Below are 21,171 nucleotides of genomic sequence, written 5' to 3'. Positions count from 1 at the left end.
CATGATAGTTCCTTTAGTCCCCATGATAGTCCCTTTAGTCCCCATGATAGTCCCTTTAGTCCCGACGATAGTCCCTTTAGTCCCGACGATAGTCCCTTTAGTCCCCATGATATTCCCTTTAGTCCCGACGATAGTACCTTTATTCCCAATGAGAGTCCCTTTAGTCCCCATTATAATCCCTTTCGTCCCCATGATAGTCCTTTTAGTCCCCACGATAGTCCCTTTAGTCCCCATGATAGTCCATCTTGTTTCTACCATGATAGTCCCTTTAGTACCCATGATAGTCCCTTTAGTCCCCATGATAGTCCCTTTAGTCCCCACGACAGTCCTTTTAGTCCCCACGATAGTACCTTTAGTCCCCATGATAGTCCCTTTAGTCCCCCTGATAGTCTCTTTAGTCCCCCTGATAGTCCCTCTAGTCCCCATGATAGTCCCTTTAGTCCCCGTGATAGTCCCTCTAGTCCCCATGATAGTCCCTTTAGTCCCCATGATAGTCCCTCTAGTCCCCACAGTAGTCCCTTTAGTCCCCATGATAGTCCCTTTAGTCCCCATGATAGTCCCTTTAGTCCCCATGATAGTCCCTCTAGTCCCCATGATAGTCCCTCTAGTCCCCATGATAGTCCCTCTAGTCCCCACAGTAGTCCCTTTAGTCCCCATGATAGTCCATTTAGTCCCCATGATAGTCCCTTTAGTCCCCACGATAGTCCCTCTAGTCCCCACGATAGTCCCTCTAGTCCCCATGATAGTCCCTTTGGTCCCCATGATAGTCCCTTTAGTTCCCACAATAGTCCCTTTAGTCCCCATGATAGTCCCTTTAGTCCCCACGATAGTCCCTTTAGTCCCCATGATAGTCCATCTTGTTTCTACCCATGATAGTCCCTTTAGTCCCCATGATAGTCCCTTTAGTCCCCACGATAGTCCCTTTAGTCCCCACGATAGTCCCTTTAGTCCCCACAGTAGTCCCTTTAGTCCCCATGATAGTCCCTTTAGTCCCCATGACAGTCCTCTAGCTGAGTGAACCTGGTTGGGTTGATCTGTCCCCATGACATTCCCTTTAGGTAAGTGGGTCTGGCTGAGTGTGAGAGGAGAGAAGAGGAGAGCCCATCCAGGCCACTTAGTGCATGTGACCTTTAATTCCATTCAGGCTGTGTACAAATGACTTCAACATGCCCCACTCAGGAGAAAAAGGCACCTGAAAGAAAGTCTCTGCTAGATTGTCGCCACTCTGGGTTTGGCCGGCGTCACCGCGGCATTATCTACTCTGGCTCTAATGACTTCCCGCCGAGCGGAGAAAGAGAGAGAGCAAGAGAGAGGCTTCTCTGAGAGAGGAGAGAGAGAGAGGCTTCTCTGAGAGAGGAGAGAGAGAGAGAGGCTTCTGTGAAAGGAGAGAGTAGAGGAGAGCGAGAGAGAGAGAGGGGGGGGTTCTGTGACAGGAGAGGAGAGGAAAGAGGAGAGGCTTGGCAGCCAGACTAAGAATAGCATTAGACACAAGGTTATCTGGGCATTACACTCACCGTAACATGTAATTAACTCGCCTCTTCCATTTTCATTACACAATTATTCATTAATGTCAATTTAATTTTATGCATTGTTCTACATGACCAAAGGCTGATTACTAGGGCTCTTGCACTCCAATATCCCAAGTTAACTGGTATCGGCCTCACTCGCAGGCCCACTAATTGCAATTTAGCCCCAGACAGCACCTCCCTCTTTAGGCCTAACCTTAATGGAGAAACTGATTCTCAAACAGGTAACGATTGGAAAGACAAAGTGCTTCTCCCACTGAATGGAAAACAAATGCCCTCACTGCTAAGCTGTTTTCTTTGTGATAGTGCGGGGTCCAGCCCTTTGTATTCAGAGAGGGATAAGTGGTTATATGTCCCCCCCAAAAATCCTATTTGTCTTCTATGTTCCTCTATCTCTATACAATAATAGAAAAGCCTTGTATTACTGGTAACACTGGTTAGGTGACAGAGTTACCCTCCATGGTAATAGATGGACTGTGTGGTTTGTGGTGTTGTTTAAAATTGTGTTGTTAGGCATGTATATCTGCCCGTCTGAAGAAACAATAATGTGTGAGAAAGGTTCATGACAAATATTCCTAGGTAGGGGTTAGCATTCAAGCAAATGATTAAACAACTTGTCTTTACTGTAGGTGTTTGTGTGTCCTATCTTCCATTTGTAAAGGAATGATCCATGCCTGATAAATATATCAGTGCACAATGAGAAAAAGATTAAAGGATTATATTCCTTAGTGCCATAAAGTTCTGCTGGCATTATGACAATTCCTCCTCCACTCATTTTGGCACCCATTCCATGGTATGTGTTGGATGTATCTGAACTGATTCAAAACAGAGGACAGTCAGTTGATCAACAACGGCACTCCATTGTAATATTGTATATCCAACTAAACAAGGACCGGGACATTTTACACACATTTGACCATCTTAACCTACAGATAGTACGTTCTGAGGTGAGGTCAATCTCATCTGTTCTGGATAGATGCACCTCCCCACCCTGTCTCCAACACCCCCCTCTCCACACACACACTCACCTCCCCACCGGCCCCACCCCCATCTCCTCCAAACCACCTCATCCCACCCCCTCACGTCCCCACCCCCTCACCTCCCCACCCACCTCATCTCCCCCTTCTCTCATAACAAAATGTCTGTCATTAATCTTTCTGATTCATCCAGCTGATGGCAATCAGATGCTGCCATCGCAGGGTTTATTATAGTATTAAAACAACAACTGCTACGGCTTTTCTCCTTATCCCTGCCCCCCCTGCCTCACAGGCACAACCAACCACCTATCTCCACAGTCTCCTCCCCCACCCTCACCTTCTCCAGAGGGGGAGGAGGGGGAGGGTGTGTCGGAGTGATAATTAAATCCGCTTTTTTAGAGCGGGAAATCACTTCACACCGTTTTGTCGCAGTAACTTAGGAGACATCTAGTCTCATACGATAATGCTAGAAAATGATCAAGCGCGGAGGGGGACTTCACTTGGCACACACCTAGTAAGGAGGGAGAGAGAATATGATTAAAGCGTGTAAATTTTTACGCGGCCCCAGGCCAAACGGACCCGTCTTTCATCGAGCTGAAAGATCTACATCAAAGTGGTAAGAATCCTGCAGGCATATGTGTTCAAAGCTCTCGCTCCCATTTTTTAAAATTCAATTTTCTGCTTGTTGTCCATATTATGTTTGAAAATAAAGCACAGGATATTCACTTGTAATGGGGAAAGTACAAGGTGTGTCATTCTACAGAGAGCTTCTCCGTTTCATGAACAACACCAGAGGAAGCAAAGACAAAATGGCACATTCATTTATCCCTTTTGTTGATCAACCAATGTAAAATGATTATTTTTCTCTCCTTTACAGATCTTTGTAAGCAGTGGGGCAGCAATTATTGTCCATTTGCAGACTGAGGGGTAATCATGGACAGGCTGCGGGATAATCAAGGACCTCGAAAAGAAAATGAGATAATAAGCGTCAAATATGAAAGGAAGGAAACGGAGAGCAAACTAGAATCTTCATTGAGAATAAAAGGACATGTGATTAGCATGACCAAAGGTTTAAAACACTCTGTTTGAATAGAATAGATTGTCATTACTTTCATATTGAATGGAGTTCACTTCATATCACATTATCTAAATAAGAAGATGAAATAGATCCGGAAAATATAAGATGTTGATAGTATTCTTTCAAGTTATTCTTGTTTTTTTTGGAGGGACAAAAAAATGTATATAAATATTTTTTTCAGATACATTTAGCACTTTAGAGTTTCAGTCGGCACATTCAATAACATACTGACTTTATGGTTCCAATCCTCCATGTACACAAAAGATATGTTGTAATGCTAATTAATAGACAGCTCAAAACCATAGTTGCTGTTTGGGTATGTATTGATTGTTTTATGCCTGATCAAACATTTAAATACACGATGTATTCAGATTAGCTCTTTCCAGAAGTCTTCAATTGCACAGCCCCATACGGTGTTCCCCAGGGCTCGGTACTAGGTCCCCTATGCTTCTGCCAGTCCATCCAAGCCAATTGGTTAGGTCACATCTTTAACAAAAGTGACTCATTGATTATAGCACAAACCCTCATTAAATGACACAAGATGGAAGATCTTTTGATATTTGCCTACCCTTGGTTACTTGATTATTAACTTGAGAGTACTGTTATTGCTGTGTCCTGATAACAGCTGATCCACTGTGTAGATGGATTGAAATAAAGAACGGCTCTTTGAAGCTCTCTGAAAGCCCTTAGCAGGGGACAACATCTCTGTTTATGCAGCTGTGGCGGGCCAAGCACAGCACCTACTGGAGGAAAATTATTAATGGGGCAAACCCATTAATTCATTACACCCTTATGTGTGCTGCTTAAAAAAAACCATCCTGCACCCAAATAGAAATCTTTGCCACACCTGTTGCCAATTAATCCATGCTGAAATACATCAATCAAAACAGATTGATAATAATGTGTTGCTAATGCCCAGTGAAGCAGCATGAGAGGAAGATTTGGTTAATTTGTGCACTTATCCCTGTTTTCCTTGCCAGTGCTTTTTAATCTAAAGACAGAGAGGTTGTCACAAACAGACTCAACTTTCCACGGTCGTCAGCTACCATTAGTGTGCATTGATTAATGAGACAAAGTAATGCAGAGTTGATGTGTCAGACTTCCAATGAGGATTGAGATAAGGGAAGTTGGAGGCATGGAGATGATTCATAATGAATCTAGCATGTCACATGGCAAGACTGCAGGGTAGCCTAGTGGTTAGAGCGTTGGGCCAGTAACTGAAAGGTTGCAGGATCAAATCCCCGAACTAACAAGGTAAAAATCTGGCGTTCTGCTCCTGAACAAGGAAGGTTCCTAGGCCGAACAACACTGTTCGTAGGCCGTCATTGAAAATAAGAATTAGATCTTAACTGACTTGCCTAGTAAAATAAAGGTAAAAAAAACTAAAATCATCCCCACCTTCTTCTGTGGCCTGAAATATTGAAATGAAAACAACCAATCAGCACAGTCAGTGACAGGGAGCGTGTAGACTCGTCGCTGACTCAGAATATGTGAGATGATCTCCAGATCATCATTATCTCAGGGTTTTCCCCCCTTAGCTAATAGAGAAAACTCTCCCTCTATCTTGGTGCTTGAGTGAACACAGTTAGTGTACTGGGCTATGCTAAATTAGCAGGCGGAATGGCCGTACATTTCTCATGTTCAAAGGAGCCTCAAAAAGTCCATTTAGATCATTGATACAGGAAGAGCAAAAAAAAACATTTAATTTATCTTTGTGTTTGTCCCAAATGGCACCCTATTCACTTTATCATACAATACTAGTGTACTTCTACCCCATAGGGCTCTGGTCAATAGTAGTTCACTATATAGGGTGCTACTTGGGACGTATCCTCTGTCTTTATATGCTTGTGATGGCTGCCATCTCACCATCTATCCTGATTGGTTAGGATTAATTGACATCTTGTGTGATTCTCAATTTTATATATATTTTTTTTCTGGTTCAAATATAAGCATCCACTAGTTGACCTTTGATTATAGAGATGGAATTGCTCTACACACATGTCTTTGTGAAACGGACCTTCAAACCAGACTTGAAACCTATTGCTAATGGGTGTAATGATATTTATTAGACGTATTACTTATACTACTGTAAAGATGAAGTACTGTACATTCTACTGTATAGATGAAGTACTGTACATTCTACTGCATAGATGAAGTACTGTACATTCTACTGCATAGATGAAGTACTGTACATTCTACTGCATAGATGAAGTACTGTACATTCTACTGCATAGATGAAGATGAAGATGAAGTACTGTACATTCTACTGTATAGATGAAATACTGTACATTCTACTGCATAGATGAAGTATGAAAGATGAAGTACTGTACATTCTACTGCATAGATGAAGTACTGTACATTCTACTGCATAGATGAAGTACTGTACATTCTACTGCATAGATGAAGTACTGTACATTCTACTGCATAGATGAAGTACTGTACATTCTACTGTATAGATGAAGTACTGTACATTCTACTGCATAGATGAAGTACTGTACATTCTACTGCATAGATGAAGTACTGTACATTCTACTGCATAGATGAAGTACTGTACATTCTACTGCATAGATGAAGTACTGTACATTCTACTGTATAGATTAAGGACTGTACATTCTACTGTATAGATGAAGTACTGTACATTCTACTGTATAGATTAAGGACTGTACCTTCTACTGTATAGATTAAGTACTATACATTCTACTGTATGAATTAAGTATTGCACATCCTACTGTATAGATGAAGTACTGTACATTCTACTGCATAGATAAAGTACTATACATTCTACTGTATAGATTAAGTACTGTACATTCTACTGTATAGATGAAGTACTGTACATTCTACTGCATAGATGAAGTACTATACATTCTACTGTATAGATTAAGGACTATACATTCTACTGTATAGATTAAGGACTGTACATTCTACTGTATGAATTAAGTATTGTACATTGTACTGTATGAATGAAGTACTGTACATCCTACTGCATAGATTAAGTACTATACATTCTACTGTATAGATTAAGTACTATACATTCTACTGTATAGATTAAGTACTATACATTCTACTGTATGAATTAAGTATTGTACATTGTACTGTATGAATGAAGTACTGTACATCCTACTGTATAGATGAAGTACTGTACATTCTACTGTATGAATGAAGTATTGCACATCCTACTGTATAGATTAATTAAGTACTGTACATTCTACTGTATGAATGAAGTATTGCACATCCTACTGTATAGATTAATTAAGTACTGTACATTCTACTGTATGAATGAAGTATTGCACATCCTACTGTATAGATTAATTAAGTACTGTACATTCTACTGTATGAATGAAGTATTGCACATTCTACTGTATAGATTAATTAAGTACTGTACATTCTACTGTATGAATGAAGTATTGCACATTCTACTGTATAGATTAATTAAGTACTGTACATTCTACTGTATGAATGAAGTATTGCACATCCTACTGTATAGATTAATTAAGTACTGTACATTCTACTGTATGAATGAAGTATTGCACATTCTACTGTATAGATTAATTAAGTACTGTACATTCTACTGTATGAATGAAGTATTGCACATCCTACTGTATAGATTAATTAAGTACTGTACATTCTACTGTATGAATGAAGTATTGCACATTCTACTGTATAGATTAATTAAGTACTGTACATTCTACTGTATGAATGAAGTATTGCACATTCTACTGTATAGATTAATTAAGTACTGTACATTCTACTGTATGAATGAAGTATTGCACATCCTACTGTATAGATTAATTAAGTACTGTACATTCTACTGTATGAATGAAGTATTGCACATTCTACTGTATAGATTAATTAAGTACTGTACATTCTACTGTATGAATGAAGTATTGCACATTCTACTGTATAGATTAAGTACTGTACATTCTACTGTATATATGAAGTACTGTACATTCTACTGCATAGATGAAGTACTATACATTCTACTGTATAGATTAAGGACTATACATTCTACTGTATAGATTAAGGACTGTACATTCTACTGTATGAATTAAGTATTGTACATTGTACTGTATGAATGAAGTACTGTACATCCTACTGCATAGATTAAGTACTATACATTCTACTGTATAGATTAAGTACTATACATTCTACTGTATAGATTAAGTACTATACATTCTACTGTATGAATTAAGTATTGTACATTGTACTGTATGAATGAAGTACTGTACATCCTACTGTATAGATGAAGTACTGTACATTCTACTGTATGAATGAAGTATTGCACATCCTACTGTATAGATTAATTAAGTACGGTACATTCTACTGTATGAATGAAGTATTGCACATCCTACTGTATAGATTAATTAAGTACTGTACATTCTACTGTATGAATGAAGTATTGCACATCCTACTGTATAGATTAATTAAGTACTGTACATTCTACTGTATGAATGAGGTATTGCACATCCTACTGTATAGATTAATTAAGTACTGTACATTCTACTGTATGAATGAAGTATTGCACATTCTACTGTATAGATTAATTAAGTAATGTACATTCTACTGTATGAATGAAGTATTGCACATCCTACTGTATAGATTAATTAAGTACTGTACATTCTACTGTATGAATGAAGTATTGCACATTCTACTGTATAGATTAATTAAGTACTGTACATTCTACTGTTTGAATGAAGTATTGCACATCCTACTGTATAGATTAATTAAGTACTGTACATTCTACTGTATGAATGAAGTATTGCACATTCTACTGTATAGATTAATTAAGTACTGTACATTCTACTGTATGAATGAAGTATTGCACATTCTACTGTATAGATTAATTAAGTACTGTACATTCTACTGTATGAATGAAGTATTGCACATCCTACTGTATAGATTAATTAAGTACTGTACATTCTACTGTATGAATGAAGTATTGCACATTCTACTGTATAGATTAATTAAGTACTGTACATTCTACTGTATGAATGAAGTATTGCACATTCTACTGTATAGATTAATTAAGTACTGTACATTCTACTGTATGAATGAAGTATTGCACATTCTACTGTATAGATTAATTAAGTACTGTACATTCTACTGTATGAATGAAGTATTGCACATTCTACTGTATAGATTAATTAAGTACTGTACATTCTACTGTATGAATGAAGTATTGCACATTCTACTGTATAGATTAATTAAGTACTGTACATTCTACTGTATGAATGAAGTATTGCACATTCTACTGTATAGATTAATTAAGTACTGTACATTCTACTGTATGAATGAAGTATTGCACATTCTACTGTATAGATTAATTAAGTACTGTACATTCTACTGTCCACTCAACAATGCTTCCCTTTTTAGTTTAAAAAAAGGGAAGAATGCAAGGATGCATCGTTCAGAACGACAACCTTGCCAGTGGACTGGGATGATGCAATTCTCTGGCAAAAGGTGTTTAAATGGGAGAAAGCTCTCTCTACCTTCTCTACCTGCTCTGAGTTCCAGAGCTGAGGAGATGGTGATGGTGGACCACTCATTGTCTGCTTAGAGCTGTTTACATTTCTTCTAAAGCCCTATTTAGTTTCTCCTGACAAGGTGGAATAAGTGACTGTGCCATGATGGATGGCAGCACCTGTCCTAATGGAGGCTCAAACTGTGCCCACTAGTGCACGTTACGTTGATAAATTGACGACAGTTGGAACATGCTCCGTTAGCAGGGAGAATGAGGCTACTAGGACATCCGCCCAGCCCACTCTCTCTCTCTCCATGTTTCCCCAGCTTAAAGTTTGCATCCCAAATGACACCCTATTCCCTACAGCATATAGGGGCACCCTACGTGTCCTGGTCAAAGGTAGTGCACTTTATAGGGAATAAAATACCATTTGGGGCGCAGCAAAAGTTACAGAAGCCAGTCAGCGCACAGCAAAATCTGGAACTCCCCACACAGCTGCAAATGGGTGACGCAAGGCCCTTAGAAGAGTTTTAGACGATTAATGTGAGAGGGACGTGTTCACTCAGCACACAACACAGATGACAATTTGGCTGGTTGAGGGTTGGAGCGAAGAGGGAGGGGGGTTAAAATAGAAAGTCTGAAGATCTGCTCGTATGTTGTCAATACGAAAGATTAAATAAACTGACACCCTTAGGCATCGGTGAGAAACTTAGTGTGGGAAATTTGTATGAGTGAAAATCGAAAAACAACTTCCTCCATAAAATTACAACAAGCTGTGAATAATAACGTAGATAATTAGGTCCAAAATGGAAACAGGAGCGCTGGGCTCATGCTGTGTGATGGGGGTTAGAGGTCAGGGGTCAGGGAACAGTTAAAGCCTACATACAGCATTAAATAGTTACTGCATTCAGCCAAGCACCATAAACACTATACCTCAAGACACAAACAAAAAACCCAGAGATGAGCCCCCTTGGACTCCAACAGAGCTTTATCAATGATGTTATGACGTTAAAACATGTTTTAAAGTCTTGTCAGTGATGTTAAAAGATGTTGAACTCTTTTGAAGTCCTTGAATGACTATAGTAAAGTGATAGCATCTTTACAAAACTAATGGTAAGTACCTTGTACAGGTTAAAGTGTGGACTGCATGTCTCAAAAGGGGCACACTGGATCTTCAGAATGTAGTTATGAATCAGTTACTCCCATATAATCAGTGTCAGTTTTTACCACCTTAGCTACTAGGACAGCATAGTAAAGCTGCTTTTGACATCCTCCTCTCCCTGCACGTTGTCTATTGTGCCTTAGTGTGTTTTCTGGGTTCCTAAACAATCACCCACGGTCTAATTAGCTCTGGCACTCAGAACTCACTCTGGAGGAGAAAAGGCCAATTTAAGGACCTTAAAAAAAATGCCTTACCCTTTTTAAAGAGCCAATTAGTTTGAATATCCAACCATGTAGCCTGGTATTACTTGGCATCTCTGTCACTGTTTCTGTAGAGCAACCAATTATGTACAATTATAGAGAATACTTTTTTTTAGCATACCCCTTGCCAGGTTTTTGCTGTCTCCTCTCTCTTTCCCCCCTGTCTGTGTTCATGTTGCTGAACATGTGTGTTCTTCTTCTTCTTCTTCTTCTTGGTGCATAATATTTTTCGGTGACCTTAGAACAGCAAGGATCCAGGCCACAGCAGGCGGCGTGTTAAATCACAGAACAACGTTCTTCATACCACTTTGAATAGAAGGCAGTTATTGACCAAGTCGCTACGTTATCCCTCGACTGAATTGATGGAGTTATCTGTTGCTAGTCATTGTCACTGTGAGATAAAAGAAAAAGAAATATACTACTACTTCATGGCCATCAGCCTTCATGTCTAGTAGGTCTACAAGAGAATGCAAAATGTGCAACTGCGCCAAATTAAGTTATTTTGAGAGAACCAGCTCTCTGCAATTATGTCACATCTGCAATAGTTTACCTGGATTACTGTGTTCGATTATTCTGAGTCCTCCAGCCTTATCCAGAGCAAACCCAGATGTCCCTGGGCTGAATCCAAAATGGCACCCTATTCCCTATAAAGCACACTACTTTTGGCCAGGGCCATCGGGTCTCTAATTAAAAGGAGTGCACTATATAGGGAATATGGTGTCGTTTGGAACACTGTTTGTTCACAGTTGAAAGAGCTCAATAAAGCAACAGCATCTGACCTTCGTCACCACTGGCTCAGTTACCATCACAGGCTTTATTAACTGCAATCTGTACTCTGATGATTGATGAATAATACAACTATCTGTGCATATTGCTGTGAGTTTATAGTCCTACTCCAGTCTTTTTTCCCCCTAGCTCATTTATAACCATGATTTCCTTAACAAAAGCCACATCTCAACAGGTGGTCCAGGTAAGTCATGACATGGGTGTGTGTGTGTGTGGGGGGGGTCTGTTATTGCTTCTCTATTGTTCCTCAAGCAAGGGCTGATGACATCACAGATTCCCATCAGACTGACTCATTGAATGTTTCAGTTGTACCCTTTTAGTGTGTGTACTTTACAGTATTTTTCAACAGTAAAATATATATATATTTTTTTTTTAAATTGCTGAATGACGTCTTTAAGTTTTATGATTCAGAAGTGTCGAATGTCAGACTGAAATCTCAAACTCCAGGTGCACTAGTTGAACAGCCCACAGAACCAAGTGACCAAGTGGATTTGCATTGGGTGTGGGGGTCCAGGCAAGTGGCTGTGGGGGTTATAGTTGTGCTATTATTGAAATAACTATGAACTATGAACTTTCATATTGGCTCTAAAGCTAGTATGTGGGAAGGAATATAGAAAATATCACTCAAATATACAGTTGTGTGGGTTTGTTTTTCTGAACGTTTGTGTATGGAGGGGGACGTCCTCACTCAGAGGAAGAGTTAATTAAATCAATTAAAGCAGCGACTTGATTAAAGCTGATTGTCTTAACGAAGGAGTGGGGGTTGTGGGCACAATGGAGCCAGTATTGGCCGCAGGGTTAAGGGCCAATGAGAGGACCAGACACAGGCATGTCTTCTAACTGATTTATCTGTTGTTTAAAGGTGGAAAACATGGGCCAGCAGCGTCCCCTTGGAATGCTTTCGACACCTTGTAAAGTCCATGCACAGATGAATTGAGGCTGTTCTGAGGGCAAAAGGGGGGTGCAACTCAATATTAGGAAGGCATTCCTAATGTTCTGTACACTCAGTGTAGTAATATATAAGTGCCATACATTGAAGTGCACATTGCATCCCTATGTACTAAACTGCTTACGATAGACGACCAATCCCATGGGCTTCCTCAAAATTCCTTTTTGCTTGTTTTTTTCCCCCTTCGTATTATTTAAGCTAATTTAGACCATATTACTAATAATAATGAGGAACTTTTACTGTTTAGGTTTGCATTTCTGTTTCTAGTTTTTTCTACTTGTTTTATTACCCACTACTTTAAAGTTTTACATATTTTACCCACTTACATTTAAAGGTAAATGGTTACATATTTTAGAGGGGGAATGGGGGGGGAATGGCTCACAGGGGGAATGGCTCACAGGGGGAGGGGGAATGGCTCACAGGGGGGGGGGGAATGGCTCACAGGGGAGGGGGAATGGCTCACAGGGGGGGGAGGGGGGGGGAATGGCTCACAGGGGGGGGCTCGCAGGGGGAATGGCTCACAGGGGGAGGCTCACAGGGGGGGAATGGCTCACAGGGGAGGGGGAATGGGGGGGAGGGGGAATGGCTCACAGGGGGGGAATGGCTCACAGGGGAGGGGGAATGGCTCACAGGGGGGGGGGAATGGCTCACTCAGGGGGGGGAATGGCTCGGGGGAATGGCAGGGGGGGGGGAGGGGGGGGGGAATGGCTCACAGGGGGGGGGAATGGCTCACAGGGGGGGGGAATGGCTCACAGGAGGGGGATGGCTGGAAATGGCTCACAGGGGGGGGGAGGGGGGGGGAATGGCGGAATGGCTCACAGGGGGAATGGCTCACGGGGGGAATGGCTCACAGGGGGGGGAATGGCTCACTGGGGGGGAAATGGCTCACAGGGGGGAATGGCTCACAGGGGGGGCGGAATGGCTCACAGGGGGAGGGGCGGAATGGCTCACAGGGGGAATGGCTCACGGGGGGGAATGGCTCACAGGGGGGTTCTTCTGTTTGGGGAATGATAAAATGGGCGGGTTTACCTGTGTGTCCTGCTTTTTATTTTACATCCATGGGCTTATTAACATTAAAGATAATAATTACATAATGATTTAAAAAAAAAAATATATATATATATATATATATATATATATTAAAAACAATGGCAATGCTAGCTAGTCTCTACTGGAATGTGAAAGGTCTAAAGTCCCCTATTAAACTTTCCAGCTGTCTTGATATCCAAGAAACTATATTGTTATAACTATGCTCCAAGAAACACACCTGCTCCAAAAGCAGAAGCATCTGTACAAACTGGCTGCTTTTTCATCAGCTCCAAACCAAACTATGGGGGTAAAGGCGAAGACCAAGGCGGCAGAATCACTTTCCTTAAATGTATTCATAATGGAAATCCTACGTGTTTTGATTCTCTGAACAGCATATTGTTATATTTAACTGTTTTCCAACTGGTTATCCAACACATTCTGATTACAACCACGTTCATGCCTGGAAAGCTCATAACCCTAAAGTAAAAGAATACACTTTCTCTTCAAACAGGCACAAAATATTCTCCCAAATGAATTTCGTACAATTTTCTACTCCTCTATTTTCTTCAACATATTAGCCTATCTGATCATCATGCTTACTACTGCCAGCTACATGTTTCAGAATCTCAGAAAAGAGCCACGAGATGACTGATCATCGTGCGTATTATTGCCAGATACACATTTCAGAATCTCCTAAAAGACCCACAAGATGGCGCTTTAATGTTTCCTTACTACCAAATCCCACTTCCTGTGAACAATTTGAAACTGAATTGAATTAATTCATGTTGATGAACAAAAATTCAGTCGATGATCCTATAATTTTATGGGCTACCACCAAAGGTTTTTATTAAAAGCCATGCAACAGAATTTGCATCTGGGCTGAATAAATCATGATTAAAGAAGATATTAGAATCCCCCCAAAAAATACTTTTTTCAGACCAGGTAGTCCAGACAGAACTAAATATATTGATAAGATAGAGAGCAGAATTTGCCATCTATCGAGTTAGACTCAACCATTACTTTTATGATAACCAACCCAGTCGTCTACTGGCTAACAAGCTTATTATAATCAATTACCAGATATTGCAACTATTGAATCTGAAGTAGGTGAATTCATATCAGAACCCAAATGATTTAACCAAAGATTCTTCCTTTAAAAAAAAAGAATTATACACCTCAGACTGTAAATCCACACCAAGACATTGTTATTTTTAAAAGATATAAGAACAACTCTTATGTCAACTGATGAAGCCGGCTTGCTTTGGAGCCAACATCTCTCTCCATGAACTCAAGAGGGCAATGGATAAGATTAATACAGGCAAATAACCTGGTTGGGATGATATGCTCCTGAGGTCTATTTTAAATTTAGAACCAATTAGGTCCACTGTTACTTGAAATGATTAACACAGCCGTTCACAAAGGTTCATTTTGTAAGGGAATTAAAATACATCACTAATTAAGCTTTTATTTAAAAAAGGTAAGGACACCAACCAGTGCTCTCACTATCTTTGATAAACACATATATTCAACCATTTTCTACAATTCTGTCATCCCATCTCAAAACTTACTTACCCAAATTGGTTCATTTGGCCCAAAGTGGGTTTGTTAAAAAAGTGTTATTCTCATATAATCTCTGTCTATTCACAATCTGACCTGCTTCATCAGATAACCTCTGTCTATTACATATCTGACCTGCTTCATCAGACAACCCCTTTATATTACATATCTGACCTGCTTCATCAGATAACCTCTGTCTATTACATATCTGACCTGCTTCATCAGACAACCCCTTTATATTACATATCTGACCTGCTTCATCAGATAACCTCTGTCTATTACATACCTGCTTCATCAGACCTTTATATTACATCTGACCTGCTTCATAACCTCTGTCTATTACATATCTGACCTGCTTCATCAGACAACCCCTTTATATTACATATCTGACCTGCTTCATCAGATAACCTCTGTCTATTACATATCTGACCTGCTTCATCAGACAACCTCTGTCTATTACATATCTGACCTGCTTCATCAGATAACCTCTGTCTATTACATATCTGACCTGCTTCATCAGATAACCTCTGTCTATTACATATCTGACCTGCTTCATCAGACAACCTCTGTCTATTACATATCTGACCTGCTTCATCAGATAACCTCTGTCTATTACATATCTGACCTGCTTCATCAGATAACCTCTTTATATTACATATCTGACCTGCTTCATCAGATAACCTCTGTCTATTACATATCTGACCTGCTTCATCAGATAACCCCTTTATATTACATATCTGACCTGCTTCATCAGATAACCTCTGTCTATTACATATCTGACCTGCTTCATCAGAAACCAAAGCTCCTTGGCCAGTTCTATCTCTCAACACAAAAAAAGTTCCCGATAGACTAAAATGGTCATATGTTTGGTCGGTTTTGGAACATATGGGACTTAGCTCCAATTTCATTAACATTCTACATGCCAATTCTTCAGCCATAGTAATAGCAGGCAATACCTGCTCTGTCCCATTCAGAATAACTAGAAGTAGCAAGCAAGGCGATCCCATCTCACCTCTGCTATTTTGATTGTCTATGGAACCCCTGGCCCAGGCAATACGACAATCGAAAGAAATTACACCAATATCTCTCAATTGTACGGATCACGTCATCTCATTATATGCCGACGATATGTTGTTGCTCTATCTAGACAATGGAGATCAAAGAGAATTGCAGCTCTATCTCAAGTTATAAAATAAATCTAACCAAATTTTGCCTCTCAAGCCTCCGATGGAGGACTCAATCTCTACTTATTTCCAGTTTTAAATATTTGGTTAGATTTATTTGCCAAAGTTTTTTACTAAGTTTTTTACTATATACTAATGTATATATATATTCCCTTCCTTAGAAAAAAACATTGCCAAAAAGTTTAACAGAATGCTCAAATTAATTAAATTCGACCTCAGTAGATGGACTAATATCCCAGTTGCTTTAACCGTCAAAATTAATGTACGGTGTCATGGAAATTCAGTACTGAGAGAGACTTGGTAATTTCTTCAAACAATCATCTTTATTTAATATCGATTAATTATTGCAATAATGAGACTGGTCGACCCCACACCCTTGAGTGTTGGACTGAGTAACCTAACCTTTACACAAATGCAGAGTACTATATATAGCTGACACTAACGATGCTCATTCATGGTTGGTTCAACCACCCTCATGCAGACCAAGGAGCATCATAAGCCACTCTGGGTTCATCCTGTCATTATCTGCACGTGGGTTGTTGTCTTAACCCCAGCCTGGCTTAGTTTCCCAGTAACAAGGATGATTGAGACAATGAGGGATTGTTCTACTCCTAATCTATCTCTAGTAAAACACATTATTGTCTATGTAATGTAGTCTTTAACTAATTTGTCAGCTCAAGCCATCTCTGGTGACCATACACCCAGATAAGCTGCAGGGAACTAGAGTGGAGACCATAAAAATGTCAACACTAACAAGGCAGAAATATCCTCCTATTTGTTAAATATTAATTGCGAACTATTAATATCAAACAAATTAGGTAATTATGTCATTTTTCTATCACAATTGCCTGTAGATCAATGCTTCCCTTGTCTCCTTCTTCTGACTATTGGGATAAAATCCATTGTGTGTTTCAAGGTGATGTAAGTGAGCCCCATCCTAAATTTAGACATGATTCTTCCACCCCACGGCTGTGTTTAGAAAGGCATTTGGTGTCTCATATTGCCCTGGAAGACGTGGTCTTCACAGATATATCACGTAAACTATAAACTATATCACGTAAACTATAAACTATATCACGTAAACTATAAACTATATCACGTAAACTATAAACTATATCACGTAAACTATAAACTATATCACGTAAACTATAAACTATATCACGTAAACTATAAACTATATCACGTAAACTATAAACTATATCACGTAAACTATAAACTATATCACGTAAACTATAAACTATATCACGTAAACTATAAACTATATCACGTAAACTATAAACTATATCACGTAAACTACGCTTTGGTCCCATTATTGCTCACACAATTTACATTTGGCAGAAAATGTCAAAACAATGAAACAGAATCAAAATGACACGCCCACAATCCAATATTTTACAATAGCGCCTTGTGATCTGGAGGGCAGACTGTTGCATCCCCCCAATGGTCCAAATGTGGAATCCTTTCTCTTGCCGATATCATGGACAGTAATGGTTTGAGAACATTCCAAGATCTTAAAGAGACATACACATTAATAACAAGTTATCTTTTTTTCTTCTACAGTATATTTACAACTTAGGTCAGCTATGCTGGCCTATGGAATCCCTTTGGAAACCCAACTACCGAACCATCCAATGATGGAATGTATTAATAAATTATCTGTGCTGATCTCTATAATATTTAAATAACTTTTGGAAATCTCATATTATGAGCTATCCATTAAATAAAATATGGTCCACATATCCAATTGAATATGAACAATCCTTTAACTAGAAAGGAATGGAAAAATATTAACTTGGCATCATGTAATCTGAACCATCAACTTAAGTTTGTTCACAGACTGTATTTAACACCAAGGAAACGTTTTACAATGAGATTGGCCACAATTCACAACTGTTCACTGTATTCCCTAGATCCGGTAGGCACATTCCTCCATATGATGTGAGAGTGCCCTGCAGGCAACTGCTTTTGGGGCAAAGTTTTTTATTTTATTTGAAAGTGCATGAGTATAAATATTCAACGCTTTGCATCTATTATGTTACTTAACAATGATAGCTCCTTGCTGGCAGGCAGCACTGGCACACAAAAAAGATGTTGGCAATCGTGCCACTCTCCCATTTTGCCAGTGGATACAGTTACAATTATAAGTTATATCATTAGAATTATGGACAGAATGGTGCTAGTCAAGGAACAATTGAGGCCTGGACAAATATAGTTTTAAATCTGAACTTTAAATACACCTTAGCCAAATACATTTAAACTCAGTTTTTCACCAACTTCTTTCCTAACATTTAATCCTAGTAAAAATTCCCAGTCTTAGGTCAGTTAGGATCACCACTTTATTTAAAGAATGTGAATTGTCCCAATAAAAGCAGAGAGAATGATATTTTTAAGCTTTTGTTTCTTTCAATACATTCCCAGTGGGTCAGAAGTTTACATACACTCAATTAGTATTTGGTAGCATTGCCTTGAAATTGTTTAACTTGGGTCAAACATTTCGGGTAGCCTTCCACAAGCTTCCCACAATACCTTGACCGTGTTGCCCTTAAGCCATTTTGCCACAACTTTGGAAGTATGCTTGGGGTCATTGTCCATTTGGAAGACACATTTCCGACCAAGCTTTAACTTCCTGACGGATGTCTTGAGCTGTTGCTTCAATAAATCTACATCATTTTCCTGCCTCATGAAGTCATCTATTTTGTGAAGTGCACCAGTCCCTGCTGCAGCAAAGCACCCCCACAACATGATGCTGCCAGCCCCGTGCTTCACGGTTGGGATGGTGTTCTTCGGCTTGCAGCAAGCTTCCCCCTTTTCCTCCAAACATAACGATGGTCATTATGGCCAAACAGTTCTATTTTTGTTTCATCAGACCAGAGAACATTTCTCCATGAAGTATGATCTTTGTCTCCATGTGCAGTTGCAAACCGTAGTCTGACTTTTTTATGGCGGTTTTGGAGCAGTGGCTTCTTCCTTGCTGAGCGGCCTTTTAGGTTATGTCGATATAGGACTCATTTTACTGTGGATATAGATACTTTTGTACCTGTTTCCTCCAGCATCCTCACAAGGTCCTTTGCTGTTGTTCTGGGATTGATTTGCACTTTTTGCACCAAAGTACGTTCATCTCTAGGAGACAGAACGTGTCTCCTTCCTGAGCGGTATGACGGCTGCGTGGTCCCATGGTGTTTATACTTGAGTTCTGTTGTTTGTACAGATGAACGTGGTACCTTCAGGTGTTTGGAAATTGCTTCCCAAGAATGAACCAGACTTGTGGAGGTCTAAAAAAAATGTTCTGAGGTCTTGGCTGATTTCTTTAGATTTTTCCTATGATATCAAACAAAGAGGCACTGAGTTTGAAGGTAAACCTTGAAATACATCCACAGGTACACCGCCAATTGACTCAAAGGATGTCAATTAGCCTATCAGGAGCTTCTAAAGCCATGACATCATTTTCTGGAATTTTCCAAGCTGTTCAAAGGCACAGTCAACTTAGTTTATGTAAACTTCTGATCCACTGGAATTGTGACACAGTGAATTATAAGTGAAATAATCTGTCTTTAAACAATTGTTGGAAATATTACTTGTGTCATGCACAAAGTAGATGTCCTACCCGACTTGCCAAAACTATAGTTTGTTAACAAGAAATTTGTGGAGTGGTTGAAAAACTAGTTTTAATGACTACAACCTAAGTGTATGTAAACTTCCGACTTCAACTGTATACTTGACTCTGTAAAGAATAATCTTGGTTAAAGCCCAACACATACAAATAAACACTCTATAAAGCCCAACACATACAAATAAACACTCTATAAAGCCCAACACATACAAATAAACACTCTATAAAGCCCAACACATACAAATAAACACTCTATAAAGCCCAACACATACAAATAAACACTCTATAAAGCCCAACACATACAAATAAACACTCTATAAAGCCCAACACATACAAATAAACACTCTATAAAGCCCAACCCATACAAATAAACACTCTATAAAGCCCATACACATAAAACAACACATAAAATAAACACTCTATAAAACCCAACCCATACAAATAAACACTCTATAAAACCCAACCCATACAAATAAACACTCTATAAAGCCCAACACATACAAATAAACACTCTATAAAGCCCAACCCATACAAATAAACACTCTATAAAACCCAACACATACAAATAAACACTCTATAAAACCCAACACATACAAATAAACATTATAAAGCCACAAACATTCAGTACATTCAAACAAGATATATATTAGATAACCATAAGTATGTGGACACCTGCTCGTCAAACATTTCATTTCAAAATCATGGGCATTAACATGGAGTTGGTCCCCCCCTTTTGCTGCTATAACATCCTCCACTCTTCTGGGAAGGCTTTCCACTAGATGTTGGAACATTGCTGCTATAACAGCCTCTTCTGGGATGGCTTTCCACTAGATGTTGGAATATTGCTGCTATAACAGCCTCCACTCTTCTGGGAAGGCTTTCCACTAGATGTTGGAACATTGCTGCTATAACAGCCTCCACGCTTCTGGGAAGGCTTTCCACTAGATGTTGGAACATTGCTGCTATAACAGCCTCCACTCTTCTGGGAAGGCTTTCCACTAGATGTTGGAACATTGCTGCTATAACAGCCTCCACTCTTCTGGGAAGGCTTTCCACTAGATGTTGGGACATTGCTGCGGGGACTTGCTTCCCACTCAACCACAAGAGCATTAGTGAGGTCGGCCACGGATGTTGGGTGATTAGGCTTAGCTCGCAGTTGACGTTACAATTTATTCCAAAGGTATTTGATGGGGTTGAGGTTAGGGCAATGTGCAGGCCAGTCAAGTTATTCCACACCGATCTCCACAAACCATTTCTGTATGAGTCTCGCTTTGTGCACGGGGTCATGCTGAAACAGAAAAAGGCCTTCCCCAAACTGTTGCCACAAAGTTGGAAGCACAGAATTGTCTAGAATGTAATTGTTTGCTGTAGCAATAAGATTTCTCTTCACTGGAACTAAGAGCCCTGAACCATGAAAAACAGCCCCAGACCATTATTCCTCCTCAATCAAACTTCACAGTTGGCACTATGCATTGGGGCAGGTAGTGTTCTCCTGGCATCCGCCAAACACAGATTCATCCGTTGGACTGCCAGATAGTGAAGTGTGATTCATCACTCCAGAGAACGCGTTTCCACTGCTCCAGAGTCCAATGAAG

This window comes from Oncorhynchus tshawytscha, linkage group LG05 (genome assembly GCF_018296145.1).
Source record: "Oncorhynchus tshawytscha isolate Ot180627B linkage group LG05, Otsh_v2.0, whole genome shotgun sequence".
Lineage (NCBI taxonomy): Eukaryota > Metazoa > Chordata > Actinopteri > Salmoniformes > Salmonidae > Oncorhynchus > Oncorhynchus tshawytscha.
This window is presented reverse-complemented; position numbering follows the sequence as displayed.